The 5,828-nt window shown below is 39.2% G+C and overlaps 1 pseudogene; it reads left to right on the top strand.

The window, feature by feature from the left end:
- Positions 1 to 219: 219 nt before the first annotated feature.
- Positions 220 to 1,047, top strand: LOC149218628 (uncharacterized; annotated as a pseudogene).
- The last annotated feature ends 4,781 nt before the right edge of the window (positions 1,048 to 5,828 follow it).

The raw sequence follows: 5,828 nt of genomic DNA, 5'->3' as shown, positions 1-5,828 counted from the left end.
TGAAAGTTTGAGGCAAGGAAAACATGTCCTCCCAGGCTGCTGCAATCTTTGAAGGGATCCCACCTGCTAAGTATTAGCAGAAAATCTTACATCTGAAGCGGGATTCTTAGTGACATGTTGTCTCCCTAAGAGGGGAAGTGTTTGTTCAAGGATTTTAGTTAAGGAAAGGCTTCCACACTGCTAGATCAATACTCAGATTAACCCCTGAGCATCAACAATATGAATTATTTTATAACTAGAGGCATCATATTTATCCTTGGTTACACATATGCTGCATTTGAGTGTTTTAAAATAGTAGAAAGGAACAAGCCGATGATAGAGCAACTGATATTCCGGTGTCAGTATTGGATCATAATTGCAGCATTAATTGTTTTTGAGTGAGTAAGAGATGCTTTCATTTCATGGTTACCTATGTACAGTGAAGCAAAGCTTGCACTCATTGTTTAGTTATGGTATCCCAAAACAAAGGGTTGTTTTAGGATCAACCTATGTATATGAAACCTTTGTTAAGCCTTTTGTACCAAAACATGAGACAAATATTGACAAGAGTTTACTAGAATTAAAGACAAGGCAAGAGACATGATCGTTATTTATGGGAAGAAGTCTACAATTTATATGCCGTCCAGATTCATTGATATTCTTTAAATGTTCCTTCACAGTCACCAAGGAATTGACATGTCCAGTCTGTTCAACAACCTCCAACCTCCACAAGTTGTAGCAGGTGTACCAGGTGCAGTTCCACGATAATCTGGACTAACTAAAATAGGTTCTAGTCAAGCCCAGCCACCTACTATCAACCATCAGCCCACTGCAACAACATGTTCTCAACAAACATAATCTGTGGTTTTAGATCCCCAAGAACTTATGCAACCAGCTGCTCCTGATTCAGGAGAAAATGCATCCCCGTCAATCGGTGAGAGTACAGAAGAGATGGAGGTTGACCCAACAGCTGCTAAGACATGACAATTGGTTCCTAGTGATCAAAACATGGAACATGTTATCTGTGTGACTCGAAACATGTTAAAACAAACTCGTAAGAATACATAGATTAAATGTCAAATTTAATTGATTGGTTTACAAAGTCAAGCTTATTGCCAAAGTTCTGTGGTTAAAGCTTTCACCGTGCCGTATGATTTGGTGGGAGATTTGATTTAATGGCTTCGTATATTATTTTCCATTGTAAGTGGACTTTATTTATCCCGTGAAAAGTATGGTTGGTATGGTAAACATTTTTGATGTTAAAAAAAGAAGGAAAATATGTCCTCCTAGGAAATACCTACAACTATCCACACATGGCTTCCCAAATTCATAACTGATTATTTTTCCTTAGAAATGGGGAGGGTATCATGATGGGTATTGGGAAGGTTATCTTACCTATTATGGGAGATTTCTATTTAGAAAATCCTCCTCCAGACAAACCCATCCCTGGATCTAATCCTCTGACTGATCATACTACCCGATCACACGATGCATTCCACTAAATAGAAATAATGAATTCCAACTGATAAAGAGCAATCAATAGCTGCTTTTTGACTTATCCCGGTTGTAGACTCGTCAAGTCAAGATCCAAAGCTCCCACTACTAGTTCCAGATCTCAATACAGGTGTAAAGGGTAAGAACAAAACCCAAATACCTTTTTAGTCTATAGATAAATCCTTTAAACTTCCTTTGACGAAGCCCTTTCTCACAGGCACAACTTGGAAGGGTGAGCGAATGCCCTCTACATAATTTCTTCCACTACAAAAATCTCACTCTTCGTTTTACACGGTATTTTAAAATCCCTTTCTTCTCTGTTTCAAATTTATCATAGTGAACATGCCAAGCATTTTTACTGTCCATGATTTATTATACTTGCTTGGCGTCTAAGGTTTTAGTAAATGCCCTGAAATTTACCATAATTTTATTCGTTTGAGAGCTAGTGTATTTAAATAACTAGATTTGACGCCGAGGTTCAAAACCCGCGGCGGACAGCAAAAGCTCCGAGGAGGGGACTGTCAGCGTTTTTAAATAGCAATTCTTCACATTACAGATTCTAAAAGGTTATATATTTTGAAGTGGAAAGCCCGAATCCGACTCTCCATGACATGCGAGTTCTGATCTTCAACAACAACACTACCATCTCTGCGCTTCACACTTTCTCAGGAACTTATATTTGGCCAGGAACGTATATTCGACAAGAATATAGCAGCGACAGGGACAGGAACGCATATTTGGCCAGGTTGCATAGTCGCATTCTTTGGCCAGGTCGCATAGTCGCATTTTTTTGCGACAGCTTTAAGACTCTAAAATGCGACTCTGCGACTAGTCACAATTATGGTGGAAAGAAACTGCGACGTGTGAAGTGCGCATGGTTGCATTTTTGGACAAGTGGCATTTTTGGCCAGGTCTAAGGCTCTAAAATGTGATTTTGCGACTAGTCTTAATTATGGTGGAAAAGAACTGCGACTTGTGAAGGTCCCATAGTCGCATTTTTGTACAGGTCGCATTTTTCGGTGACATCTCTAAAATCGATTTTGCGATTAGTGGCAAATATGGTGAATAGAGATAACGAGCTTGTCCACTGAGCATTGAATGCTTGCTATTATTTGGGGATATAGAGTCAGTGGAGTGCTAAGGGGATTTGCTCTGTGGACGTCGAAGAAGGGGAGCGCTGGAGAGATCTATCTGTTTTTTCTCGGTTTTTATAAGGAGCCTATTTACCTTTTACAGTGCAATAAATAAACGTTATGTATACCATATCTCCTTTCGACCTTGAGGAATCCCACGTATCAACAGAAATTATGCTCTGATGGCTCTTAATACTCCTTTGAATAATCTTATATTGCTGTCTTTGGATCATCATAGTTTTGTTTTCAAGATACATAGGTTGTGTGAGTAGAGCAGTGTGAGTAGTGTGATCAGCATTGAGAGCAGCGAGCAGTGAGCAGTGTGAGAGCAGAGAGTTTTTTATGCAGCAGAAGTATCGAGCAACGAGCAAGGAGCAACGATAACCTGAACAGCAGGGCGTAGTGCGAAGTAATCTTGGCATTTTATAGACCTACATATTTCTCGAAACAGGTTGGACGACAAATGCATTCAAACATGACAAAGGAACAAGAAATTTCAGAACATGTGGAGACAAATGATTTAGGACAAGTGAAAATTGTCTCATCCGCCAACGCTGAGAAGTGGGTTTGGGCCAATGCCAAACAATATCGGGGCATTTTAAAATGAAGAATAGCCCGCCTAAAATGGGAGCAAACAAGGAAGAAACGGTCTAAAAAGAAAAGTACTCGAACCCTTTGCAAAAGGCACTCAGACAAGCCTCCTCTACAAGCACGTGGCAATAAGAAGTCCAAAGGAAAAGTCATTGACGATTCTACCTTATATAGTCCCACATCCCCACCTCTTACCTGGTCATCTGAGCTTTATGTGAAAGAATTGTTAAATGCAAAACAAAGGTTGGAGGTTTTAGAATCTAAAGGGCAGGAAAGAGATCATAAAATTCATATAATAATCGCTGAGAACAAGGCTTTAGCAAAAAGCAATAAAGTTTTAAAAGAACAAGTGGCATTGCTACATGAAGCTCTCATGATAGGGAAGACATAATGGCAACGCATGATGGCGGATGTGCAAAACATAAAGAAATATGTAGTGGAAATCACAGAGGGGGTGAATGTGAAATCATCCCAGGATAAAATGAAAATGATTGCCCAAATAAACAACTAGGAAGAGAACGCAAGAGAAGAAACGAAAGGAGATTACACCAAAGTTTTTAGAACTTGCGCTCAAGTTATTAGCAATTCTGCTAATAAGGAAGGAGAAAAAAATATCCAGGTTGACAACATGCAAGATAGCGAAAGCAAGGAAAGACAAAACAGGGCAACAAACATGATCATGCAAGGTGTGAAAGACTATGGGAAAAATGAATGTACTCTTGACCTTGCAAGAGACTTCTTGAAAGACAAGTTGCTATGGCAAGCACAAATATGCCAAGCATGGAGGGTGGGTAAGCTCAACGGGGAGAGGGCCAGGCCCATAAAAGTCATTATGCCTAGCTTGCGTGATAAATATATCATTCTAAGCAAGAAACATCTCTTGAGGGGTTCTTGTTTTTTCCTAGAAGAAGATTTCACTGTAAAACAACAGGAGGAAAGAAGGGAGGAAATTTTAAAGGTTAGGGCAACAAGAGATGAAGGAAAGAGAGCATGGATTTATAAAGGCAAAGCTGTGATAGCACAATTTGGACCTCCTTCCAAAGTAGAGCAGCAAGATGGTAATAAAGAAGAGGCAACAAACTCTTCAACAGGAAATCAGAAAGCAAGGTGAGTATGGGAAAGCAAGGACGAAGACTCAAATGTGAGTCTTGCATGTCAAAATAAATAGCAATCAAGTCACACCCAGGTTTCCTTAAGATTAGTTTGTTGGAACTGCAGAGGTTACCCATGGAGGCGAGGACCTGGGTTAGGGCCTATTGCGAAAGATAGAGACATAATTTGCCTTATAGAAACACATGAGCATGAAGGGTGCAAGACACCTCTGTTTGAAGGATACTGGAAGATGGCAGTGTGGAACAAGGTAGTAGGGAATGGCAAAGGGCACGGGGGTATCATGGTTTTAGTAAGGGAGAAAGAAGGTCGTATCATTCAATTGGAAAAAGAAGACTCAAATAAACAATTAATTTGGTTTAAAATATCAGAAAATGGAAACCACATCAGAATTGTATCATGTTATTTTGTACCGCAGGTTTCAAAAATCTACAAAGGTAGAGGGCTTGACCACAAAGATTCATTTGCAGCCTTAAAAGCGGATATTGCAACATATTCGCAGCTAGGTGAAGTCCTTATAATGGGTGATTTCAATGCTAGGATTGCAAGTGAGCAAGCTAGCATACTTTGTTGTAAAGATGATTGTGGCCCTATTTGGCTTACAAAAGAAAGTAAGCATCAGTGGGAAAGAATTTCAGAGGACAAGGGCTGCAATCTCTTTGGTGAACAATTGCTTACTCTATGTGGGACCTTTGATTTAGTCATTTGTAATGGCTTTGCTAGATGGACAAAGTCTGATAATTTCACTTGCAATACTTACAATGGAGCAAGTGTGGTAGATTATGTAATTTTCTCGCATGGTTTGTGTGAGAAAATGGAGGAAGTTTTGATTGGAGACCAGCTGTGGGACTTGAAATTAGATCACAAGCCAATTCATTTATGTTTCTCGTGGATTGGAAAGAAACAATTAGAGTAAAAAAATTCAGCATGTCCAACAAAATCCTCCACAGGGCAGAATTCTTTTGACCCCAGAAAATTGTAATACCTTCAAAAGGACGCTAGAGAGGCTCTTCGAGGAGAAGAAAATTACAATTCACAACCTTGATAGTCATGAATTAACACATTTAATTCAATCCGCACTTGCAAAGTGCAAAAGAGAAAAAATTAAGAAGTCTGAAACAAATTGCTTTCCTGTTAACGCTTGGTTTGATGGGGAATGCAAAAAGGCAAGGAGAATGTGGAAAGAGTCAAACAAGGATAACATAAAGCTCAAAACTTACAAGTAGTTATTAAGCAAGAAAAATGCCGATTTCATAGTTTCAAGGGGGGAAGAACTAATCTTCCATGGGAAAAATAATCCCAAATTATTTTGGAAGGAGATCCAACTAAAAAAGATACAAATTGAAAATAATATTACAGCTTCTAAATGGTTTCTCTATGCAAGACAACTCACAATACAAGATGTATAGATGGGTATCAAGAAGTTGGGTGTTGGAAAAGCAAAAGACTCAACTGAACTCCATGCAGAATATCTAAAGTGGGGATCAAATATTCTTGCACCCCACATTACAAAAATCTTCA

The sequence above is a fragment of the Pinus tabuliformis genome, chromosome Q (genome assembly GCF_031772625.1).
Source record: "Pinus tabuliformis cultivar Carrire ecotype Pingquan chromosome Q, CPIR1, whole genome shotgun sequence".
In the NCBI taxonomy this organism is placed as follows: domain Eukaryota; kingdom Viridiplantae; phylum Streptophyta; class Pinopsida; order Pinales; family Pinaceae; genus Pinus; species Pinus tabuliformis.
This window is presented reverse-complemented; position numbering and strand designations above follow the sequence as displayed.